Consider the following 27837-nt stretch of genomic DNA (forward strand, 5'->3'; position numbering starts at 1 on the left):
ATTCACATAGTGATTCATCCGAAGAGCCAAAAATAATATCGTCAACATAAATTTGCACAATAAGAAAATTATTTTCAAAATGTTTAATAAACAATGTAGTATCAACCTTGCCTTTGGTAAAATTATTTAAAATAAGAAAGGAACTAAGCCTTTCATACCAAGCTCTAGGAGCTTGTTTCAAGCCATAGAGAGCCTTAGTCAATTTGAATACATGATTAGGAAAAAGAGTATTTTCAAATCCGGGAGGTTGTTCGACATATACTTCTTCGGAAATAAAACCATTCAAGAAGGCACTTTTGACATCCATTTGAAATAGTTTAAAATTATAACTACTAGCATAGGCAAGGAGCATCCTTATGGCTTCTAATCGAGCCACGGGAGCGAAGGTTTCTTCGTAATCGATACCTTCTTCTTGGTTGAAACCTTTGGCCACTAATCTAGCCTTGTTTCTAACCACGATACCATTTTCGTCTTGCTTGTTTCTAAAAACCCACTTAGTACCAATGACTAAATGGTCACTAGGTCTAGGAACAAGCTCCTACACCTTATTTCTCTCAAATTGATTTAATTCATCTTGCATTGCAATAACCCAAAAATCATCTTTTATGGCCTCGTCAATGCACTTAGGTTCGATTTGAGAGAGGAAGGCGGCATTAGCACAAAAATTCTTGAAAGAGGAACGAGTTTGAATCCCTTTAGATGTATCCCCTATAATTAGCTCCTTTGGATGAGCATCTATATACTTCCATTCCTTAGGTAAGGAAATTTCGGAAGAAGGTGCATCCAAGTTGCTATTTTGAGGAAGGGGTTCATTTAAATTCAAATTATCAAAACCAAGATCATCGTCAAAATCATTTTTCTTAAAATTTGAGACTTCATTAAAGACTACATGAATAGACTCTTCAATTACTAAAGTTCTTTTATTAAAAACCCGAAAAGCTTTCGAAACGGAAGAGTAACCAAGAAAGATGCCTTCATCGGATTTAGCATCAAATTTTCCTAAGGCATCCCTTTCATTTAAAATAAAGCATTTACAACCGAAAACTTTAAAATAGGAAATATTTGGTTTTTTGTTATTCCATAATTCATAGGGAGTTTTTGATAAGGAAGGTCTTATTAGGACTCTATTCATGATGTAGCAAGCCGTATTTACGGCTTCGGCCCAAAAATACTTAGGTAAACTATGTTCATTTAACATAGTTCTTGCCATTTCTTGTAGGTTTCTATTTTTTCTTTCAACTACTCCATTTTGTTGGGGATTTCTCGGAGTGGAGAAGTTATGATTGTATCCATTAACTTCACAAAAATTTTGAAAGTCATGGTTTTGAAATTCGTCACCATGATCACTTCGTATTGATGAAATCATGAAACCTTTTTCGTTTTGAGTGAGTTTACAAAATTTAGAGAAACACTTGAAACAATCACTTTTGTGAGTTAAGAAATAGGTCCAAGTGTATCTAGAGTAGTCATCCACAATCACAAAAGCATATTTGCTTCCACCTAGACTTGTTGTATCAATTGGTCCAAATAAGTCCAAATGGATCAATTGTAATGGTCTAGTGGTGCTAATTTGATTTTTTGGTTTGAAGCTTGTTTTTATTTGTTTCCCTAGTTGACATGCATCGCATACCTTATCCTTAATAAACTTCATATTCGGAATCCCTCGTACTAGTTTTTGAGATGAGATTTTAGATATTGTTTTCATGCTTGCATGACCTAATCTCCTATGCCAAAGCCAAGCATCATCATTTACGGCGGAAAAACACATTTCATTACTTAGTTCATCAATATTGATGGTATAGACATTATTTTGTTTTAACGCAATCATAGTCATGTTATGATTTGGTTTTTCAATAATGCACATATTTGATTTAAACCTAACGATATAACCTTTATCGCATAGTTGACTAATACTTAAGAGATTGTGTTTCAATCCATCAACTAGTAAAACATCATCAATGGAAAAACTAAATTTGTTACCAATAGTTCCCTTGCCAATGATTTTGCCTTTGTTGTTGTCTCCGAAGGTGACGTACCCTTCTTCTTTGCTAGTGAGCATAGAGAAATGAGATGGATCTCCAGTCATATGTCTTGAGCATCCACTATTGAGATACCATCTCTTGCTCCTAGCTTGTGGGTTTGTCTACAAAAGAGGATGATTTTTAGGTACCCATTTGATTTTGGGTGCCTCAAAAATTGACCCACTAACTTTGTTATTTATTATCGAATCCTTTATAGTTCCTTTAGGAACCCATATTAATTTTTGTGAACTCATTTTCCTAAATGGACATTTATAGGCAATATGTCCGGATTTGCAACAGAAGTTGCATTGCATATAAGAGGAAACATGTAATGTAGGTCCTTTTATGAAAGTGGTAGGATTTTGATGTAATCCTTTTACAAATCCAATTCCATTTCTATTTGCGATGTGACCCTTGTGTGCAAGGATCATATCTAATCCTTTGCTACCAACCTTAAACTTATTTAAGGTTTCTTTAAGAAGCAAATTTTCATTTTTTATTGCTTCTAAATGCTCACACTTAGAGCATGGAGGAGTTTGAATATTATCAAACTTATCTTGTAGCAAAGCATGCTCTTTCTTTAAGATACTTAACTTCTTGCTAACAGTTCTACATTCATCAAATAATTCATGAAAAGCGATAGAGAGTTCTTCAAAAGATAAATCTTCATTAAATAAATCACATACCTCTTCTCCTAAAGCCATTAGCGCGTAATGAGCAACTTGCTCGGTGTTGGACTCCTCTTCTTCGGATGCACTTGAATCATCCCACGTTTGTTGAATCTCGTATTTTGATGATGAAACTACTTGATATATGTTTATGATTTAATCTGCGTTTTGAGTGACGCAGGATGCTTCGATCAGGATGAGACAATTAAAGCAGGATAATCATGTTGTGCCGAAGGAACATGTCAGAAGATTGGACGTCGGGCCGGTGGATCGGTCGACGTATCGACAGAAGGCTTCGGGCCGTGAACTCGGGCATCGGGCCAAGAAGAGCGGGTATTGTGCCAAGGATATCGGAGTTGCGGAGTCAACTGGCCGATTGGGCAATAGGCTGCAGGAGAGGACGATGCGCCGAAGAATCGGACGAAGCGTCGAGGGACCAATGACATGTCGGACAACTTGGTTAATTGCTTAGGATTAATTGTCTCGATCGAAGTTTTGTTTTGTTGTGCAGGATTAAGTATGATAACGATGAAGACATAAAGCGAAACAAAGTGTCGGAGTCAAGCGCGAAGGATTTGTTGCGAGTTCGAGAGTTCGACGGAAGTCCGAAGATTCGTTGGGAGTTCGCGGAGCTCGCCGAGAAAGATCGAAGCTTGCCGAAGAAGCTCGTTGGAACTCGCTAAGAACAAATCGTGAAGTCTAGGAGCTTGCCGGGAGTCCGCAGAATGGTTTCCGAGAGTTCATCGGAAGACCGCCGGAAGTTTGCCGGAAGCTCGCTAGAAGAAGTCTTGACTTGCGGACTTTGTAATGGCTTAGAAAATGTCTTTAAATTCATAGTTAGCACATTAATTAGGGTTAGGATTAGGTGTTAATCCTATAACCCAAGTAGGGGCCAATTAGGCCCAAGTTCGGACTGGTTTGGACCAAGTTTGGAGCCAAACCAAGTGAGCTGGAATAGTGAAGAGGTGCCACCGCCAGGGTTGGAGGTAGCACCGCCCAGGCTATGTGTTAGGACTCTAGCTTGGAGAGTCCTAATTGAGAGGGACATTCATGTAAAACTGTTAGGACTCTATCTAGGAGAGTCCTAATTGAGAGGGACATTATGTTAGGACTCTAGCTAGGAGAGTCCTAATTGAGAGGGGCATTCATGTAGGAGGTTTTTCTTAGAGAAGAATTAGGAGTTGTAAGGGAATAGGAGTCTGGAGTAGGAGTCCTATTAGGAGTTGGTTAGAAGTAAGAGTCTTAAGTAGGAGTCCTATTAGGAGTTAGGGTTTAGAAGCCCTATAAATAGCCATGTATTCCATCTCTTTTGATAGGCAATAGATGAATCTTTTCTGCAGCCTTTGAGCAGCAACTTGGAGGGAGGAACCCCTATAGAGTTCCAAGGAGGCCGATCCCCTAAAGAGATCAACCCCAAGTTTAGAATCTGCAAGAGTTCTAACACCAGGTATCAGAGCAGCAAACTATAGCATAAAGTATACAGCGGTTTTTTGGTACAACTTGAGCAGCAAACTAAGGGAGGAACCCCTATAGAGTTCCAAGGAGGCCGATCCCCTAAAGAGATCAACCCCAAGTTTAGAATCTGCAAGGGTTCTAACACCTGGTATCAGAGCAGCGTTCTTGGCGTCTCGCTGCCCTTCCACAGCCATCCATCAACCCTCTACAACCATCCAAAGCAATTCTCACAATTGCTTAAAAGATCGTCACCGAATTTCGTCATCATCTCCACCACCACGGATCATCCTTTGATCTCCCCGTGAATTGCAACAGGTTCTGGTTTCCTACCTTACTGCTGCTGTAATTTAGTTATCCTTATTCGAAAATCTAAAAAAAAATCGTTCCTATATTGCTGCATAAACTTTTCGTCGCAAAGTTTTCCTCTCTACGACGAAAGATACATTGCAGAATTCCAACCGCATAGCACCATCTTTTTTATCTTGTTACTATACTTTTTCTATCCAAATTTCTACGAAATTTTTATGACATCTTTGACACTTCTTAACAGTGGATTTCCCTTTGGTTTCATTAAAAAATTCTCAATATAAACTACTGATCTTTTATGTCCAATCTGCTGCACTTGAATTGCAGAATTCAAGCCGCATAGCACCATCTGTTTGATCTTGCTACTGTGCTTTTTCTATCCAAATTTCTATGAAATTTTTATGACATCTTTGACACTTCCTAACAGTAGATTTCCCTTTGGTTTCATCGAAAAATTCTCAATATAAACTACTGATCTTTTATGTCCAATCTGCTGCACTTGAAAATCTATGCTGCAGAAAATTTCAGCTGCATATCGTTGCCTTAACCCATCTATTTGCAATCTTTTTGAATGAAATTTCTTATACACTTCATAGATCATCTTGGCTTCCATCTAAGATTGATCTATTAAAAAATTCATCTCTAAAAACGATTTTATGTTGCTGCAAATTTTCATCGTAACCCGCTGAAATTTTTCGACGATAATTCTGCAATTGCAACTTGCACCAATTTCCTTGCTGTTATACTGCCAAAATTTTCTTGATTAAATTAGATATCCTTGCTGTCATATAAACTGTGATTTTGCTATCAATTCCCTCCTCAATTCTCCCAAGTTGTTGGTGGAAATTACGTCGAGAAACCGTTGTTTCTTCGACGACAATTCTACTCTTACAAGACAACACATACTTGCTGCAACTTCCACGGATTTCTGTCAAACCTTTGCTACCATCTACCACAGATCCAAAACTTTCATCCTCAGCCCTAAAACTCTACTAAACCACACCCTCAAACTGCACCCAAAACAGCCACAAAACAAGCCTAAACCGCAGCCTACATCCACCAATCCACCAACCCTTTCGACCATCACTTCTCTCAACCTATACATGCCTTTAACCTGACAACAAAAGAGAGATCTTAACATCATAGATTTGGAGGCATATACTATGGCATCTAAGGAGGCAATCGATGCTAAATTCGAAGCCTTGGAGGCGCGAATGGAGGATAAGATTCGGACGCTCTTTACCGAACTCAAATTCGGCCGACTACTAAGCCCGAAGAAATCACATCAAGGAGAGAGCTTTGCCCAATCACACCAAGCCCGAAGATATGACTTCCAAGAGAGGGGAAGCTCTATGACCAACCCCAACTATCCATGCATGAGAGTGGACTTCCCTAGATGGGAAGAAGGAGACCCGATTGGTTGGATCTCGCGCGCGGAGCGATATTTTCGGTACCACAAAACCGCGGATGTATCTATGGTGAAAATTGCAGCTATACATCTTGAAGGGGATGCTATACAGTGGTTTGACTGGTTTGAACATACTTATGGAGTCCTTTCATGGCGACAATTCAAAGAAGGACTACTGATTCGCTTCAGACCAACCGATTACGAGAATATTGACGAACAACTAGCAAAGATCCAACAAACCTCCACCATTCAGGAGTACCAAACCAGGTTTGAAAGGTTATCTAATCAAACTCATGATTGGTCTCAAAAACAGCTATTGTGGACCTTCATTGAGGGCTTGAAGCCAGAGATCCGAGGAGAAGTTAAAGCGCGACAACCGTATACGCTTATGGCAGCCATCTCTTTCGCACGACATCAAGAGGAGAAATTGAACCATGAAGCTCGGAGGACTAGGGTCTCTCCTCAACCAGTAATATTGAAGCCCTTAGCCCCCCCTATTGTCGACCAAGTCCCTACACTAAAGAGGTTAACAAGAGAAGAGCTTCGGGAGCGATATGCGAAGGGGTTATGTTGCCATTGTGACGAGCTGTGGAGCCGTGAGCATCGCTGTAGTAAAGGGGGACTTCTTATGATTGAACCGATAGAAGAAGAGGTCATTGAACATCCAAAAGAGAGCCTTGAACATGAAGAAGAAGATGCAGAAGAAGAGCCACAACCGACCGAAGTTACGGTACATACACTAGCTAGCTACTCAAACCCGCAAACGATGAAAATTGGAGGCCTTCTCAAACAACAACCAATCACTGTTCTCATCGACACGGGCAGTACTACTAACTTCCTAAATAGTAAGCTTGCTGTTCGGATATCATTACCTATCGAGAATCGCTACAGGTTTGATGTTAAGGTCACCGACGGACGGATTTTGAATTGTGATCATAGGCACTTGCAGGAGAAACTATTGCTGCAGGACCAAGAGATAATTGCAGATTTCTTCCTTCTCCCTCTTAACAATCATGAGGCCATGCTTAGAATTAAATGGTTGACGACATTAGGTGATATTTCTTGGAATTTTATGAAACTAATTATGAAATTTTACAGTAAGGAGAAACAGGTGACATTGCACGGGAAACGTGGGGGCGACATAACAACGATTTGCACACAACAAATGGAGAATGTTTTGCATAAAGCATGCAGTGACTTTTTGATACAACTTGAGCAGCAAAATAAGGGAGAGCCAACAGAATTTGAAGATCCAAATCTACTTCCTTTGCTTACTGAATTTTCAAATATATTTGACGAACCGCGCAACCTACCTCTTACCTGTTGGCATGATCATTGTATAATGATTCTTCCAAGCAAATCTTCAGCAAATGCTCAGCCATATCAGTATCAACATCTCCAGAAGGATGAAATAGAAAGGATTATAAAAGAGATGCTCGAAACAGGAGTTATTCAGCCAAGTTGCAACCTCTACTCTTCGCCGGTGCTACTTGTACGTAAGAAGGACGGAACAAGGCGAATATGTGTTGATTACCGAGCTCTCAATGGCATAATCATCAAGGACAAATACTTTATTCCAATAGTAGATGAATTGCTAGATGAAAGGGAGCACAAATCTTTACAAAGCTGGACCTTTGATCCGGGTATCATCAAATACGAGCATGCGAAGAAGACATACGGAAAACCACCTTTTGAACACACAACAACCATGAATTTTTGCTTTCTTCAACAAAAGGTGGAATATCTTGGGCATATCATATCAGAGGAAGGTGTGGCAGTGGACCCCTTCAAAATTGGAGTAATGCAAAACTGGCCGACCTCGAGAAACATAAAATTGCTACATGGCTTTCTGGGTTTAACAGGCTACTACCGCAAGTTCGTGAAAAACTATAGAAAGATCAGTGCACCACTTACTTCCTTACTAGAAAAAGATGTCTTCCAATGGTTGGACGGAGCCTCCACTGCCTTCGACAAACTTAAGGCAGCCATGACGACAACGCCGGTGCTAACACTACCAGATTTCAACCGACCCTTCATTATTGAGGCCGACACATCTGGAGTCAGAATTGGAGTCATTCTCATGCAAGATGGTCGACCACTCGCATATACTAGCAAGGCATTATCTCCCTCCCATCAAAATAAGTCAACATATGATAAGGAGATGCTCGCCATTGTGCGCGCAGCAACGAGGTGGAGACCCTACTTGATTGGTCGACGATTTCAAAATAAAACCGACCATAAATGCCTCAAGTACTTTTTGGAGCAAAAGATACCATCCCCTGAGCAGCAAAAATGGGTAACAAAACTTCTTGGATTTGATTATGAAATAACTTACAAAATGTGGAAAGAGAATCTTGTTGCAGATGCGCTTTCGCAGCTACTTGAGCAAGCTGAATTTTCGGTCGTTTTACTTCCAACCAACTACTTTCTTGAGGATATTAAGATGGAATGGCAGGAAGATTCGGAGACCAGTAAGATACAAAAAAAATTAGAGGAAGCACCAAGCTCCGTGGCTCATTACAATCGGGACTCAAAAGAATTATGTTATAAGGGACGCATTGTGCTTGTGACAAATTCTACTTGCAATTTCAAGAGCAGATTTTGGACAAAGTTATTCTATATGCAGGGTACTAAATTGGAAAGGAGTACAACATATCACCCACAAACCAAGAGCCAGACGGAAGTTTTAAATAGGTGCTTGGAGACAGCCCAAAGCCACCCACCAAATATGACTACCCAAAGAGAACTCCAGACCCAGCCAAGTGCCATTATTGATCGACGGATCGTGACTCGACGACGACGACCCACTAATGAAGTGCTAATACAGTGGACGAACCTACCAATAGAAGATGTCACTTGGGAGAACTATGACGACTTGAAGATCAAATTCCCAGAATTCACAAATCATCAGCCTCGAGGACAAGGCTGATTTGAAGAGGGCGGGTCTGTTAGGACTCTAGCTTGGAGAGTCCTAATTGAGAGGGACATTCATGTAAAACTGTTAGGACTCTATCTAGGAGAGTCCTAATTGAGAGGGACATTATGTTAGGACTCTAGCTAGGAGAGTCCTAATTGAGAGGGGCATTCATGTAGGAGGTTTTTCTTAGAGAAGAATTAGGAGTTCTAAGGGAATAGGAGTCTTGAGTAGGAGTCCTATTAGGAGTTGGTTAGAAGTAAGAGTCTTAAGTAGGAGTCCTATTAGGAGTTAGGGTTTAGAAGCCCTATAAATAGCTATGTATTCCATCTCTTTTGATAGGCAATAGATGAATCTTTTCTGTAGCCTTTGAGCAGCAACTTGGAGGGAGGAACCCCTATAGAGTTCCAAGGAGGCCGATCCCCTAAAGAGATCAACCATAAGTTTAGAATCTGCAAGGGTTCTAACACTATGTCTTCCTGCGAGGTTGGGAGGTGCAACCGCCCCAGCCAAGAGGTGCAACCGCCCCAGCCAAGAGGTGCAACCTCCTCTGCCAAGAGGTAGCACCGCCAGAGCTCAAGTTTCGAGCTCTGCCAGGCGATGCAACCACCGAGCTCAGTCTTCGAGCTCTGGCAGAGAGGTGCATCAGCCTGAGCTCAGTCTCGAGCTCTGCCAGGTGATGCAATCACCGAGCTCAGTCTTCGAGCTCTGGCAGAGAGGTGCATCAGCCTGAGCTCAGTTTCGAGCTCTGCCAGGTGATGCAACCACCGAGCTCAGTTTCGAGCTCTGCCAGGTGATGCAACCACCAAGCTCAGTCTTCGAGCTCTGCCAGGTGATGCAACCATCGAGCCCAGTCTTCGAGCTCTGGCAGAAAGAAGCAATCGCCTGAGCTCAGTCTTCGAGCTCTGCCAGGCGGTGCCACCTCTCCAGTCAAGAGGTGCAACCGCCTGATCCCAGAATTCTGGGATTTGATCGATTTGATCATTTTGAGCTCGAATTTTGAATTGGGTTGGGGCCTATAAATACCCCACCCATTCAGCACTGAAAAGATACAGATCCACACCGAATTCTTGATCTTTTCAGTGATTCTAAGAGCTCAAATTTGTGTAAAGTCCTAAAGTTCTCCTCCTTCTGTTCTTCAAGTTTTGAGTTGTAAAGAGAGGAGAGAAAGGATCTGTAAAGGTTGTCTCCTGAGCCTGTCAAAAGGAGAGAAATTGTAAAAGGGCAGTTTGGCCTTCGCCCATTGAAGGAAGGCACCTAGTTGACGTCGGCAACCTCGTCGGTGGAGGAAGCCAAAAGTGGAGTAGGTCAAGGCTGACCGAACCACTCTAAATCTCTGGTTTGCGTTTATTTTCGAGCACTTTATCATTACTGCAAACCTCCCTCATTACTACTGCTCTCTGCGCTTTCACGAACAAGTTCTAAGTGCTGTTCTTCCGAATCTGCATTCAGACGTAAATTCGTATTTTCATACGTTACTGTTTACGTTTACGTTTGATTCTGCAGAACTGTCTTCCGTGCTTTTACGAACGAGCTTCTTTGCAGTTTATACTTACATTTTGATCCTATTGATAACTGCAAACTTTCCTCTACGATTTTACGAACGAGTTTCAGCATTTAGACGTAAAACTGCATTCAGATGTAAATCGGCTTTCTTCGCTCAATCATCAGATCTCAGTTCACGTTTACGTCTTGATTCCAACTGCATACTGCCTTCTGCGAGTATACAAACAAGTTTCAAAGTTTAGACGTAAATCTGCGTCTAGACGTAAAACTGCGTTTAGACGTAAATCTGCGTTTAGACGTAAATCTGAGTTTAAGACGTAAATCTGAGTTTAGACGTAAATCTGCGTTTAGACGTAAAACTGCGTTTAGACGTAAATCTGCGTTTAGACGTAAATCTGCGTTTAGACATAAATCTGCGTTTAGACGTAAAACAGCGTTTAGACGTAAATCTGAGTTTAGACGTAAACTGCGCTTAGACGCAAAACTGCGCTTAGACACAATCTGCGCTTAGACGCAAACTGCACTTAGATACAAACTGAGAATTTGCTTTTGCATCATAACAGTTTTTGAACGAACGCAGCTTTTGGTTTTTAATCGCTGTAAGATTTTCGCTGCACTAATTCACCCCCCCCCCTCTTAGTGCTCTCGATCCTAACAATTGGTATCAGAGCGGGGTATTTCTCATTTCGGATTTACACCCGAGAGAAATGACTTTTCAAGAGGGCTGTTCGGTCTTTCGTCCACCGTTCTTTAACGGATTGGACTACACTTATTGGAAAACTCGAATGAGAGTTTTCTTAATTTCTCTAAATCTGGATTTATGGAATATCATTGAAAACGGTTTTCAACTTCTCTCCAAACCGATGAACGAATAGTCGGTTTTGGAGAAGAAGAATTTTTCTTTAAACGCAAAGGCTATGAATGCCTTATTTTGCGCATTGGACAAAAATGAGTTCAATCGGATTTCTACGTGTGAAACGGCTTTCGATATTTGGCGCACTATTGAAATCACGCACGAGGGAACTAGTAGAGTCAAAGACTCGAAAGTTAATATTCTACTGCTTGATTTCGAGCTTTTTCATATGAAACCAAGCGAAACCGTTGTTGACATGTACACCCGTTTTACGGATGTCGTCAATGGTTTAAAATCACTTGGTAAAAGCTTTTCGGATTTTGAACTCGTTAACAAAGTTTTGCGCTCACTTTCTAAAACTTGGGATTCAAAAGTAACTGCTATTCAAGAATCGAAAAACTTGAACCATTTTCCACTTGAAGAACTAATTGGTTCATTGATCACATATGAAATGACGTGCAATGCACGTGAAGAACTTGAGAACCACCTTCCAAAGAACAGGAAGGATTTGGAACTCTGGACAAATGAATGCCACTTGAGCGATGACTCAAGTGATGAGGACAATGATGAACAAACCAACCTTCCAAAGAACAGGAAGGATTTGGGACATAGAACATTTGAAGACCACTCGAGCATAAGCTCAAGTGATGGTGAACTTAAAATGAAACGAAAATTAAAAAGCAAAAAGAATGGAACTACTTGCTTTAAACGCAAGAAGAAGAACAAAAATTGGGATGAATCGAGCTCCTCCGAAGAAGAGAAAGTCAACAAAAGCAAGGCGGCAAACTACGCCTTAACAGCCTACAATGATGAGGTAATTGAAATCCCCCTAATTTACTTCGAAATTACATGATGCTTTTCATGATGCACTTTTCTTTTTCTTTAAATTTTGTTGAAAATTATATTTTTTAATTTAACAATGAAAATGCAAAAATATGATCATGCTTGTAATCTTGAAAATGATAATGAAAATTGCATGTCTTATGCAAGATAGAAATCTAATGATTTTACACCTAGTGAGATTAATCTTATGTAAGCAAGAATGTATATTTTGATGATTTTCATATTGCTTTTCAATGACGATACATGGCTTTTGTCTGGAAGGCTTGATATTTTTCATTGTCTTTGTTTATTAAATATAATGTATGGTTTTGACATAAGAATAAAGATTTGAGCATGCTATTATAAAGTCAATCATAAATTAAAATTAAAGAAGTTTTAGGCATTTATAAGAATCATTCAAAATTATCTTCAATAAAACCTTGCTTAATGTTACAATAAAAATATTAAAGTTATACTTGATGATTTCAGATTTGACAAATGCTACACTTTAAATATGAATCATTCTTCAATCAGATTAAATGCTTCAATCATTTTTCTAACTCTAGAGTTCTCGATTTTGGTGAAATACAAGTGATAAATTCATTTATGATATCTTGTAAATCACTTGAATTATGAATGAGTTTTTCTTTTTTATGATGTGTTAAAAGAATCACTTAAAAAGAAAATGTTTTTCCCATTTTATCGAGATTAATGATTTCATGATATTATGTGAATCTCGAAACTAATTTTGATGAAATAGTAATAACGTTATTCATGTTATGAATCTTAAAAATGATAATATGAATACATGAAACACTTATGATATTCTGTGTATTCATAAAATATTTATCTCATCATCCAATAACTCTTCTTGATATTCCTTATGAGATGAAATGAAATAATGCATGAAATACAAATGAGGAGTTAATGATCATGCATAATAGGATGTAATGAATTCTAGATACCATCGTTTGAATATCTATGATCATGCTGCCAAAATGATGTATCATGAATGCTTGAATATCATGTTTGATATGCTCATGATAATGATTGATTTTTCGGTATCATGCATAAATTTTTTGAAATGTAATGTTAATAAATTTGTGCATTGAAACTATAATGATGCACAAATAAGAATGATTACTTACCTTTGTCATGATTTAGAAATTGATGTAAAGGGTTTTTCCCTTGTTGACAATGACAAAGGGGGAGATAGCTAGCTTGTACAAGTCAAGAAGATGAAAAAACTTGATTGCTAGCTTGCCTATCTCAAGAGGCAAAAATGCTAACTTGCGCATCTAGCAAAGTGAGCAAAATTTTCAAGAAGCAAGAGTTGCTTTCTTGAACATCTCAAAATTGCTAGCTTACGGGCCTTAAAATGTACAAATTTTTTGCTAGCTTGTATATGGTAAACCTGCTATCATACTATCATGATGATGAGTATGTCTTATCTTTATGATTGAATTTGAAAAACAATGGCAAAAATACGTCTTAATGATTGAACGTGTTAAAATTATTTTTCGAACCTTCTTGATTGAATGATTGAATCACTTGACTGGCATAATGATTTTACACAATTACATGTTGAAAATTATGTGCTTGAATACAAAACTTCCATGATAACAAGCATGCTTTACCTTCATGATTGTAATTGAATATCTATAGCAAAACCTTGTTCGAATGGAAGAAAGACTCAAATTTCATTTTCGGATTCTCTTGAGTCTAACATATCAAGTTCACTCTCTTCCAAACTTAACAAGCATATGCCATATCAAGTTTAGTTCATATCATTGATTTTTGACATATGTAATTGACTAGCAAATACATCTCTCATACACACATCATGTGAAAAATATTTTTTGAGAAATGGATTTGATGAATATGGATGAAAGTGTTTTTACTTGCAAGGATTTATTTCACATACATAACAACAAGCACTTATGCTTAAAATTTGCTTATATCGTTCTCCGTTTTGTTGATGACAAAGGGGGAGAAATATATGAATTGATGCTATGAACACTGATGCTAGGCTTGCATCATCAAGAGATATATGAATTGATATGATTGCCATATTTGCAATGCTTGCATCATTAAGAGATATATGAATTGATGCTATGATTGCCAAACTTGTATTATGCCATGTTTTCATCATGCGTTAAGATATCAAGAACTTGTATCGTAATTTTACGCATTGATATCTTACCATGTGATGAAATGCTACAATAGATAAACACTTGAAATGTTTGCGTTATGATATCAAAAGCTTACATCGTAATTTTTCATGTTGATATTAGCAAACTTGCATGATGATAAAACTTGATACTATCTTTTTCATTCAATGAGTTGAATCTATATCACAAACACTTGATTGTGATACTTCTCCTTTTTGTTGATGACAAAGGGGGAGAAGTATGTTGATGAAAGTATGTTGATGACATGACATGTGATGCATAAAGTTTATGCATATGTTCATGTTGACGTGTTGCAAGTATTCATGATGAATATTGCAATGACTTGAATTCAGTTTGAATTCAAGGTTCTATCAATATGGCATATTGATAGGGGGAGTTTGTTTAAACTCCGGGAGTTAAGTTTAACTCCGTCATCAAGTGGTTGTCATCATCAAAAAGGGGGAGATTGTTGAATCTCGTATTTTGATGATGAAACTACTTGATATATGTTTATGATTTAATCTGCGTTTTGAGTGACGCAGGATGCTTCGATCAGGATGAGACAATTAAAGCAGGATAATCATGTTGTGCCGAAGGAACATGTCAGAAGATTGGACGTCGGGCCGGTGGATCGGTCGACGTATCGACAGAAGGCTTCGGGCCGTGAACTCGGGCATCGGGCCAAGAAGAGCGGGTATTGTGCCAAGGATATCGGAGTTGCGGAGTCAACTGGCCGATTGGGCAATAGGCTGCAGGAGAGGACGATGCGCCGAAGAATCGGACGAAGCGTCGAGGGACCAATGACATGTCGGACAACTTGGTTAATTGCTTAGGATTAATTGTCTCGATCGAAGTTTTGTTTTGTTGTGCAGGATTAACTATGATAACGATGAAGACATAAAGCGAAACAAAGTGTCGGAGTCAAGCGCGAAGGATTTGTTGCGAGTTCGAGAGTTCGACGGAAGTCCGAAGATTCGTTGGGAGTTCGCGGAGCTCGCCGAGAAAGATCGGAGCTTGCCGAAGAAGCTCGTTGGAACTCGCTAAGAACAAATCGTGAAGTCTAGGAGCTTGCCGGGAGTCCGCAGAATGGTTTCCGAGAGTTCATCGGAAGACCGCCGGAAGTTTGCCGGAAGCTCGCTAGAAGAAGTCTTGACTTGCGGACTTTGTAATAGCTTAGAAAATGTCTTTAAATTCATAGTTAGCACGTTAATTAGGGTTAGGATTAGGTGTTAATCCTATAACCCAAGTAGGGGCCAATTAGGCCCAAGTTCGGACTGGTTTGGACCAAGTTTGGAGCCAAACCAAGTGAGCTGGAATAGTGAAGAGGTGCCACCGCCAGGGTTGGAGGTAGCACCGCCCAGGCTATGTCTTCCTGCGAGGTTGGGAGGTGCAACCGCCCCAGCCAGGAGGTGCAACCGCCCCAGCCAAGAGGTGCAACCTCCTCTGCCAAGAGGTAGCACCGCCAGAGCTCAAGTTTCGAGCTCTGCCAGGCGATGCAACCACCGAGCTCAGTCTTCGAGCTCTGGTAGAGAGGTGCATCAGCCTGAGCTCAGTCTCGAGCTCTGCCAGGTGATGCAATCACCGAGCTCAGTCTTCGAGCTCTGGCAGAGAGGTGCATCAGCCTGAGCTCAGTTTCGAGCTCTGCCAGGTGATGCAACCACCGAGCTCAGTTTCGAGCTCTGCCAGGTGATGCAACCACCAAGCTCAGTCTTCGAGCTCTGCCAGGTGATGCAACCATCGAGCTCAGTCTTCGAGCTCCGGCAGAAAGAAGCAATCGCCTGAGCTCAGTCTTCGAGCTCTGCCAGGCGGTGCCACCTCTCCAGTCAAGAGGTGCAACCGCCTGATCCCAGAATTCTGGGATTTGATCGATTTGATCGTTTTGAGCTCGAATTTTGAATTGGGTTGGGGCCTATAAATACCCCACCCATTCAGCACTGAAAAGATACAGATCCACACCGAATTCTTGATCTTTTCAGTGATTCTAAGAGCTCAAATTTGTGTAAAGTCCTAAAGTTCTCCTCCTTCTGTTCTTCAAGTTTTGAGTTGTAAAGAGAGGAGAGAAAGGATCTGTAAAGGTTGTCTCCTGAGCTTGTCAAAAGGAGAGAAATTGTAAAAGGGCAGTTTGGCCTTCGCCCATTGAAGGAAGGCACCTAGTTGACGTCGGCAACCTCGTCGGTGGAGGAAGCCAAAAGTGGAGTAGGTCAAGGCTGACCGAACCACTCTAAATCTCTGGTTTGCGTTTATTTTCGAGCACTTTATCATTACTGCAAACCTCCCTCATTACTACTGCTCTCTGCGCTTTCACGAACAAGTTCTAAGTGCTGTTCTTCCGAATCTGCATTCAGACGTAAATTCGTATTTTCATACGTTACTGTTTACGTTTACGTTTGATTCTGCAGAACTGTCTTCCGTGCTTTTACGAACGAGCTTCTTTGCAGTTTATACTTACATTTTGATCCTATTGATAACTGCAAACTTTCCTCTACGATTTTACGAACGAGTTTCAGCATTTAGACGTAAAACTGCATTCAGACGTAAATCGGCTTTCCTCGCTCAATCATCAGATCTCAGTTCACGTTTACGTCTTGATTCCAACTGCATACTGCCTTCTGCGAGTATACAAACAAGTTTCAAAGTTTAGACGTAAATCTGCGTCTAGACGTAAAACTGCGTTTAGACGTAAATCTGCGTTTAGACGTAAATCTGAGTTTAAGACGTAAATCTGAGTTTAGACGTAAATCTGCGTTTAGACGTAAAACTGCGTTTAGACGTAAATCTGCGTTTAGACGTAAATCTGCGTTTAGACGTAAAACAGCGTTTAGACGTAAATCTGAGTTTAGACGTAAACTGCGCTTAGACGCAAAACTGCGCTTAGACACAATCTGCGCTTAGACGCAAACTGCACTTAGATACAAACTGAGAATTTGCTTTTGCATCATAACAGTTTTTGAACGAACGCAGCTTTTGGTTTTTAATCGCTGTAAGATTTCCGCTGCACTAATTCACCCCACCCCCCTCTTAGTGCTCTCGATCCTAACAACGTTGCCTTTAGCGCCTTCTTCTTTGATATTCTCTTTTTGGCTTGAGGGCAATCGTTCTTGTAGTGTCCCGGTTTTTTGCATTCATAGCAAATCACTTGGTCCTTCTTTTGTTCAAATTTATTTTTTGTATTATTTTTAAATTTGTTCTTCCTTAAATATTTTTTGAATTTTTGAGTCAAAAGTGCAATGTCATTGTCACTGTCCTCATCACTTGATGTTCTTTTCAAGTGGTCTTCTTGTGATTTGAGTGCCATATCCTTCCTGTTCTTTGGAAGGGGGTTCTCGAGCTCGTCATGAGCTTGACATGTCATTTCATAGGTCATTAGAGACCCAATGAGTTCTTCAAGAGGGAATACTTTAAGGTCTTTGGCCTCTTGAATAGCCGTGACTTTTGGATCCCAACTTTTAGGGAGGGATCTTAAGATTTTAGTTACTAGTTCAAAGTTAGTAAAATCTTTACCAAGAGCTTTGAGTCCATTGATGACATTCGTAAACCGGGTGTACATGTCTCCGATGGACTCACTTGGTTTCATTCGGAAAAGTTCATAAGAGTGCACAAGGATGTTGATTTTGGACTCTTTCACTCGGCTAGTGCCTTCATGAGTGACCTCAAGAGTTCTCCAAATATCAAAAGCCGAATCACAAATTGAAACACGATTAAATTCGTTTTTGTCTAGTGCACAAAACAAGGCATTCATAGCCTTTGCATTTAAAGCAAAAACCTTCTTCTCCGATTCATTCCATTCGCTCATCGGAAGAGAAGATTTTTGAAATCCATTCTCGACAATAGACCAAAGCTCAAAGTCCATAGAAATGAGGAAGATCCTCATGCGAGTCTTCCAATATGTGTAATCCGACCCATTAAAGAAAGGTGGTCGTGCAATAGAATGGCCCTCTTGCATGCCGGAGTAAGCCATCTCTCTTGGGTATTAAACCAAATATGAGAGATAACCTTGCTCTGATAGCAATTGTTAGGATCGGAGCGGCACTAAGAGGGGGGGGTGAATTAGTGCAGCGGATTAAAACTTCGGTTTTAGAAAATCTTTCGTACGATAAAAATAATGTTTCGTATGAAATCGTCTTAATTGCGTTGAAAGCGTACGTAATAAGATGAGGGCAGTGAACTTAGCAAAGTAAAGGTTTGCAGAAAGATAAATGCAGTAATGAAATGCAAACCAGAGATCACGCCGATTTTAGAGTGGTTCGGTCAAATGACCTACTCCACTTGCGAGGCCCCTCTTCGATGAGGCTCCCACCTTCCACTAGCAACTCTCTTGAAATGGAAGGGCAAATACCCCTCTTACAACCTTTTACAAGTAGTTCAACCTCTTACAAATTTTCAATAAGAAAGAAGGAGGAGAACTCTCTAGCAAATTGAAAACAAGACTTTCTAAGACTTTTCTCTCAATCAAAATGCTTCTCAAAAGTTTGTATTCTCAACTGAGTTTTGAGGGGTATTTATAGGCCTCAAGAGGATTCAAATTTGGGCTCCAAAATTTGGGCTCCAAATTTGAATTCTCTTTGGTTTCCCGATGCTGGCGGTGCCACCGCCCAGCCGAGCGGTGCCACCGCCCAGTGCTCGGGTGCTGGGCGGTGCAACCGCCCAGCCCAGGAGGTGTCACCGCCTACAGTGTTTTCAGCCCGACTACAGTGTTTTCAGCCACTAGTTGGGCTTCAATCTTGGCCTAAACTAGTCCGAACTCGGGCCCAATTGGCCCATAACCAGGATATAGGATTATCTTTTTAATCCTAATCCTAATTACAAGTGAACTACATAACAAAACACATCCTAAGCAATTTTATCAACCGCGAACGTCAAGTCTTGTTCCGGCGAGCTTTCCGACGAACTTCTTCCGACGGGGTCCAAGCACGCTCCTGAACTTGTGATGACTTTAAAGAGTAGCCGAGACTTCTCGGTGATCTCTGCGAACCTACGACGATCTCTTCGGCGAACTTCCAATAGGTTCCTGATTTCTTCTCGGTTGGTTCCATCAGCATCTCCGACGATTCTTCGGACTCTTAAATGTTCATCGAACTTGACTCCGGTATTCTTGCTTTGTGTTTTCTGGTTATCGTAGTTAATCCTGCATACTTAACTCAATAATATGGATTAGATCAAATAACTCATCAATTGATTTTATCATCAAAATTCGAGATTCAACACCGATCACTATTCTTATCGATATGGGCAGTACTAATAACTTTCTAAATAGTATGGTTGCTTTCCAGATGGCTTTATCTATCGAGAATTACAGCAGGTTTGACGTTAAGGCCGTCGATGGTTGGATTTTGAAGTATGATCGTAGGCGCCCGCAAGTGAAACTATTGCTGATCATGAGGCCTTACCAAGAGATAATTGCATATTTCTTCCTTCTCACTCTTGATGATCATGAGGCCATACTCAGAATTAAATGGTTGATAACATTAGGTGATATTTCTTAGCTAGGAGAGTCGTAATTGAGAGGGACATTCATGTAAAACCTACATAAGCCGACCCCTATTAAAGAGGTGAAGTGGCCGGTTAGGGTTAGGAGGTTATTTCTTATAGAAGAATAAGGAGTTGTAAAGGAAAAGGAGTATTGTGTAGGAGTCCTATTAGGAGTTGGTTAGAAGTAGGAGTCTTGAGTATGAGTCCTATTAGGAGTTGGTTAGAAGTAGGAGTCTTAAGTAAGAGTCCTATTAGGAGTTAGGGTTTAGAAGCCCTATAAATAGTCATGTATTCTACCTCTTTTCATAAGCAATAGATGAATCTTTTCTGCAGCCTTTGAGTAGCAACTTGGAGGGAGGAACCCCTATAGAGTTCCAAGGAGGCCGATACCCTAAAGAGATCAACCCCAAGTTTAGAATCTACAAGGGTTCTAACAGTAAACCTCTTGTAAAAGGTTGTAAGAGAGGTATTTGTCCTTCCCCTTCAAAAAGATTTGCTAGTGAAAGTTGGGAGCCTCATCGAAGAAGGCTTCGCAAGTAGATGTAGGTCATTTGACCGAACCGCTTTAAATTGGTGTGTTCATTAAATGTGTAAGTACTTACCTTTCTGTAATCGTTATCTACACAGTAGCAAGTTTTCAGTTTTTACTTTACACAAGTTACTATCAAAGCGAAATCTTCTTGCATTTTACGGAATCATTTTTGAACTTACAAGTTTTAATCAGCTGCACTAATTCACCCCCCCCCCCTCCTTAGTGCCGCTCCGATCCAAACAATTGGTATCAGAGCCAAATTCACTCTCATATTTGGTTTAATACCCAAGAGAGATGGCTTACTCCGGCATGCATGAAGGTCATTCTATCACACGTCCACCTTTGTTTAATGGGTCGGATTACACGTATTGAAAGACTTGTATGAGGATCTTTCTCATTTCCATGGATTTCGAGCTTTGGACTATTGTTGAAAATGGATATAAAAAATCTTCTCATCCGATAAGCGAATGGAATGAATCGGAAAAGAAGGTTTTTGCTTTAAACATAAAGGCTATGAATGCCTTATTTTGTGCACTAGACAAAAATAAATTTAATCATATTTCAATTTGTGATTCGGCTTTTGATATTTGGAGAACTCTTAAAGTCACTCATGAAGGCACTAGCTGAGTGAAAGAGTCCAAAATCAACATTCTTGTGCACTCTTACGAACTTTTCCGAATGAAACCAAGTGAGTCCATCGGAGACATGTACACCCGTTTCACGGATGTCATCAATGGACTCAAAGCTCTTGGTAAAGATTTTTCTAACTTTGAACTAGTAACTAAAATCTTAAGATCCCTTCTAAAAAGTTGGGATCCAAAAGTTACGACCATTCAAGAGGCCAAGGACCTTAAAACAGTCTCTCTTGAAGAACTTATTGGGTCTCTAATGACCTACGAAATGACGTGTCAAGCTCATGATGAGCTCGAGAACCCCCTTCAAAAGAACAGGAAGTATATGGCACTCACATTACAAGAAGACCACTTGAAAGGAACATCAAGTGATGAGAACAGTGACAATGACATTGCACTTTTGACTCAAAAATTTTAAAAATTTATAAGAAAGGACATATTTAAAAATAACACCAAAAATAGACTTGAACTTAAAAAGGACCAAGTGATATGCTACGAATGCAAGAAGCCGGGGCATTTCAAAAATGAATGCCCCCAAGCCAAGAAGAAGCAACCGAAGAAGAAGAAAGCTCTAAAAGCAACTTGGGATGATTCAAGTGATTCGGAAAGTGAAGATGCTAGCAACAAAGAGGAGGCAAACTTCGTGCTAATGGCTTTAGGAGAAGAGGTATGTGATTTAATTAGTGAAGATTTATCTTTTGAAGAACTCTCTATCGCTTTTCATAATTTATTTAATGAATGTAGAACTATTAGTAAGAAGTTTAATATCTTAAAGAAAGAGCATGTCTTACTATAAAATAAGTTTGATAGTCATCAAACTCCTCCATGCTCTAAATGTAAGCATTTAGAAGCAAAAAAAAATAAAAATTTGCTACTTAAAGATACATTAAACAAGTTTAAGGTCGGTAACAAAGGATTAGACATGATCCTTGCAAACAAGGGTCACGTCGCAAATAGAAGTGGAATTGGATTTGTAAAAGGATCACATCAAAATCCTACCACTTTCATTAAAGGACCTACATTGCATGTTTCATCTTGTATGAAATGCAACTTTTGTTGCAAATCCGGACATGTTGCCTACAAATGTCCATTTAGGAAAATTAGTCCACATAAATTAATATGGGTTCCTAAAGGAACTATAAATAATTCAATAATGAATAGCAAAATTGGTTGATCAATTTTTGAGGCAACCAAAATAAAATGGGTACCTAAAAATCATCCACTTTTGTAGAAAAATCCATAAGCTAGGAGCAAGAGATGGTATCTCGATAGTGGATGCTCAAGACATATGATTGGAGATCCATCTCTTTTCTCTATGCTCACTAGCTAAGAAGAAGGGTACATCACCTCCGGAGACAACAACAAAGGCAAAATCAATGGCAAGGGAACCATAGGTAACAATATAAGTTTTTCTATTGATGATTGAAATATAATCTCTTAAGTATTAGTCAATTATGCGATAAAGGTTATATCATCAGATTTGAATCAAATGTGTGCATTATTGAAAAATCAAAAAATAACATGTCAATGATTGCTTTAAAGCAAAATAATGTCTACATCAACCTTGATGAACTAAGTAATGAAATGTGCTTCTCCGCTTTAAATGATGATGCTTGGCTTTGGCATAGGAGATTAGGCCATGCAAGTATGAAACTTATATCTAAGATCTCATCTAAAGAATTAGTACGAAGGATTCCAAATATGAAGTTTGTTAAGAACAAAGTATGTGATGCGTGTCAACTAGGTAAACAAATAAAAACTAGTTTCAAACTAAAAAATCAAATTAGCACCACTAGACCATTACAATTGATCCATTTGGACTTATTTGGACCAATTGACACGACAAGTCTAGGAGGAAGCAAATATGCTTTTGTAATTGTAGATGACTATACAAGATACACTTGGACCTATTTCTTGGTTCACAAAAGTGATTGTTTCAAATGTTTCTCTAAATTTTGTAAACTCACTCAAAACGAAAAAGGCTTTATAATTTCATCAATTCAGAGTGATCACGGTGGCGAATTTCAAAACCGTGATTTCTAAAGTTTTTTGAAGTTAATGGATATAATCACAACTTCTCCACTCCAAGAAATCCTCAACAAAATAGAGTATTTGAAAGAAAGAATAGAAACTTACAAGAAATTGTAAGAACTATATTAAATGAACATAGTCTACCTAAGTATTATTGGGCCGAAGCCGTAAATACGGCTTGCTACATCATGAATAGGGTTCTAATAAGACCGTTTCTATCAAAAATTTCCTATGAATTATGGAATAACAAAAAACCAAATGTTTCTTATTTTAAAGTTTTCGGTTGCAAATACTTTATTTTGAATGAAAAGGATGCCTTAGGAAAATTTGATGCTAAATCCGATGAAGGCATCTTTCTTGGTTACTCTTCCGTTTCTAAGGCTTTTCGTGTTTTTAACAAAAGAACCTTAGTGATAGAAGAATCTATTCATGTGGTTTTTAATAAAATTTTCGAGTTAAAGAAAAATGATTTTGATGACGATCTTGGTTTTGATAATTTGAATTTAAAGAAATCCCCTCCTCAAAATAGCAACTTGGATGCATCTTCTTCCGAAATTTCCTTACCCAAGGAATGGAAGTATGTAGATGCTTATCCAAAAGAGCAAATTATAGGAGATACATCACAAGGGGTTCAAACTCGTTCTTCTTTCAAGAATTTTTGTGCTAACGCCACATTCCTTTCTCAAATCGAACCAAAATGCATTGACGAGGCCTTGAAAGACGATTCTTGGGTCATTGCAATGCAAGAGGAATTGAACCAATTTGAGAGGAATGAGGTCTGGAAGCTTGTTCCTAGACCTAGTGATAATTTAGTCATTGGTACTAAATGGGTCTTTAGAAATAAGCAAGATGAATGTGGTATCGTAGTTAGAAACAAGGCTAGATTAGTGGCCAAAGGTTTTAACCAAGAAGAAGGTATCGACTACGAAGAAACCTTCACTCCTGTGGCAATATTAGAAGCCATTAGGATGCTCCTTGCGTATGCTAGTAGTAATGATTTTAAACTATTTCAAATGGATGTCAAAACCTCTCTATGGCTTGAAACAAGCTCCTAAAGCATGGTATAAAAGACTTAGTTCCTTTCTTATTTTAAATACTTTTACCAAAGGCAAGATTGATACTACATTGTTTATCAAACACTTTAAAAATAATTTTCTTATTGTGCAAATTTATGTTGACGATATTATTTTTGGTTCTTCGGATGAATCACTATATGAATCATTTGCCAAATGTATGAGTCATTAATTTGAAATGAGTTTAATGGATGAATTAACTTTCTGTTTAGGATTACAAATCAAATAACTTAGTGATGGTATATTTCTTAACCAATCTAAATATATATTAGAATTGTTAAAACGATTTAACATGGATAATTCGAAAGCGATAAACGCCCCTCTGAGTACTTCGACTAAGTTAGATATGGATGAAAATAGTGAAATTTCGATCAAAAAACATATAGGGGAATGATAGGTTGTCTACTCTACCTCACCACGACTAGACCGGATATAATGTTTAGTGTAGGACTTTGCGCTAGGTTTCAATCTAATCCTAAATTATCTCATCTTAAGAGTGTTAAAAGAATATTTAGATATCTTAAAGGAATTCCAAATTTAGGATTGTGGTATCCAAAAACTGATAAATTTGATTTAATAGCTTATGCAGATGCCGATTTTGGCGGATGCAGGATAGATAAAAAAAGTACATCCGGAACATGCTAATTCTTAGGACATGCACTTGTTTTTTGGACTTCCAAGAAACAAAATTCAGTTGCACTATATATGGTAGAAGCCGAATACATTGCTTCAAGTGCATATTGTGCACAAGTTATTTGGATGAAGAATACATTAGAAGACTATGGAATTCACTTGAAAAATATTCCCATAAAATATGATAATACAAGTGCGATATGTCTTACCAAAAATCCAATTCAGCACTCTAGAACTAAGCATATCGACGTTAGGCATCATTTCATACGAGATCATGTCCTTAACAATAATGTCATTCTAGAATTTATTGACACAAAGTATCAATTAGCACACATTTTTACAAAAGCCTTAAATGAAGACCAATTTGAATTCATTAGAAGGGAACTAAGCATGTTAAATTGTCCCTAAAAATAAGCTTGTTTGAATGTATTTTCTAAAAAATGTCTTATCCTTCTCTTTCGATTCCAAATGACATATTAAAGTACAACCCAATATCTTATCCTATCTTGAGTCAAACACCTCTGGAAAAACAAAAGGGCAGGATAAAGAAATTTTTTTCTCTTCCGCGACATGCCAACGATGGCACCGCCAGAACTAGCGGTAGCACCGCCTGAGCGCTCGGGCACCAGGCGGTGGCACAGCTCGGTTTGGCGGTGGCACTACCCCAGAGCCCCTTTATAAGATGAAGGGTTAGGGCCAGCGGAGACACCGCCCCCAACCCGTGAGAAACTGGCTCAAGCTCTTCCACAACCTCTCTAAACCCTCATTCCAACCTTTAGAAGCCTAGGAGAGGGATTCTTGTCGGTCCAAGCTCTCCATCTTCCAAGAAATTCTCCATAAGGTAAAATCTGAAATATTTCCTTCCTCTTCTCATTATTTTGCCTACTCTTCATAGTTTCATATTTTTGATCTATCATCTTGTCTAAATAATGGCTCCTAAGAGATTAAAAGGGAAAAGAGTTGAAGGAGATTCATATGACCAAGATCTTTTTAGATCTAAAGAAGTAGCTCTTAGGTTTCCAAATTTTGAAACAAGATCTATCCATAAGGGTAAACACGTTGATCTCGATGAACTAGGAAACCTAGAACTCATTAGGTGGTTTGCAGATCTAGATGCCCTACCTCTCTTACAAATAAATGAACCAATTTATCCTAGGTTAGTTAGGCTATTTTATGCAAACTTATGTGTGGACAATGATAGCCTAAGTACTTACCTTCTAGGAACACAAATTAGAATTTTTGATAGTACTATTTGTGAACTAATTGGAATCACTAAAAAAGATAGGGGCTGTTATTTTAGAGGTAAAAGGGATGTCAATGTAATCGGAGCAACTTACTCTGAAGCCGTAGAAACTAATTTTGCAAATTCAGACCTCGACATAATACCCAAGAGTTGTGAGTACTTACTTCCCTTTAACTCTAAAATTCTTCATCATATCATAACAAGCATACTATTCCCTAAGCAATTTCATCTTGATGAAATGAGTCAAATAGAGATAAGCGTCATGTATTGGATTATGACCGATCAACATAACCGTTTTCGATACTCAATCCGGCAACACATGCAGGATATTATAGCTAAAGACATTATGTTACCATATGGGGGGTTAATCACTCGATTTATACTTACCCATGACATTTGTATCCCACTCGATGAAGAAACAATTCAAAGTGATCGATATAACATCATCAATAGAAATCTACTGAAAAGACTTAGGTGCACATTTAACAATAGTATATGGGTTAGGCAACCTAGAAGGACTAATCCAATTCCCCCACTAGTAGAACACCTCGAAACACCAATCTTTAGGGGAAATGAATCTCCTTCTCCAAGTGTCACGCCCCCCCCCGAATTTAATTCTCATTTAGGAGGTGTGAACCTAACTCAAGATTGATAATATTATAAATCAACAAATAATCTAGGATCCAATCACACATTTGAGGTCACTAAGAAAAACATTCAAGTCATTCATCTCTACAATCCACAATTCACAAAACCTGTACAGTTTATAATCATACATCATGTCACTAGAAGATTCTTAAAATCCAAAAGCAACTTAATTAAACCATAACTATATCATAAATCCATAAGCGCGGCAATTAATGCAATCGCAAAACCAATATGTACTATATGTTTATATCAGTACACAGTTTAGACGTAACATTTTCAAAATCCTAACATAAGAGGTACTTTTCAAATATTTACAAGATACATCAATCTAGATTTGTCATTAATATTTCATTACTCCCAAAAAGAACTTATACAATATCAACCTATCAAGTACAAAATATTTGCCCCAAAATCTTCTAGTCTTCCACTACCTCAACCCAATTTACACATTTTAGTGAGCGATAAGCTATCCTGAAAAATTTATATAGCAACGGGGTGAGCATATAAAGCTCAGCAAATGACTAACATATCCATAGCAAAGTGGACAATTTTCAAACAAATGAGGTATCAAAATACAAAGCAGAGATACAGGATGAAACAGTAGCATGTTTTGTTTGAATGCAGAATTTCAATATAATATCGTTCGAAGCACGTTTTATACATACAATCGAGGAAAGGTAATTGGAGCATATCATTAGCATAAGGAGCATATCGATGACATATGGTAGTTTTCAAGGTATAACAAAGACTTATAACATTTCATAAATATATCAAAGAACAAAACATGAATAGAAGCTCAAATGTCACATGACGATGCATTCATTTCATTCTTATCCGAAGCATGCATAGAAACATAGCCAAAGCTTTGGATATCATATCAAACATATAGAAGGTGAAGTGGGATCATAACATAATATGGTCCATCCATTTCTGAATGACCACCAAACATAAGTCTCCTACGTCTGAGAGCTCCATCCACCAACGTCTGAGTGAAGTCATAGGGGGTCGACAGAGCATCGCGGGCTCTAAGCATAACTCCCTTTACCATTTCTGGCAAAGGTTCACATTTATCCCACAAACATCGGAGTACAAAGGGACAGTATGAATAATGAAATTAGCATATATTGGAAGCACATGCAGAATAACGAAATGTACATATGCCTTTCGAGTCAATACGATACAAACATAATCTTTCACAAATGTATTTAGATTTGAAAGGAAACAAAAGCAAGGGCATACAAGGATTTCAAGAAATCACATATAGCTCAATTGAAATAAGAAAGTTAGATAAATTCAATGTCCAAAGAAATGAAATTGGAAGAGGCACATATCGAAAGCAAAATGCGGAACAATGGGATGCATGTGCCGAATCATTACGATGCAAACATGAACTTTAGATGATAGCTACGGATATACAAATAAATTAAGGACAAAAGTATACAGGAATTTAAG

This window comes from Musa acuminata, chromosome BXJ1-7 (genome assembly GCF_036884655.1).
Source record: "Musa acuminata AAA Group cultivar baxijiao chromosome BXJ1-7, Cavendish_Baxijiao_AAA, whole genome shotgun sequence".
NCBI classification, from domain to species: Eukaryota; Viridiplantae; Streptophyta; class Magnoliopsida; order Zingiberales; family Musaceae; genus Musa; species Musa acuminata.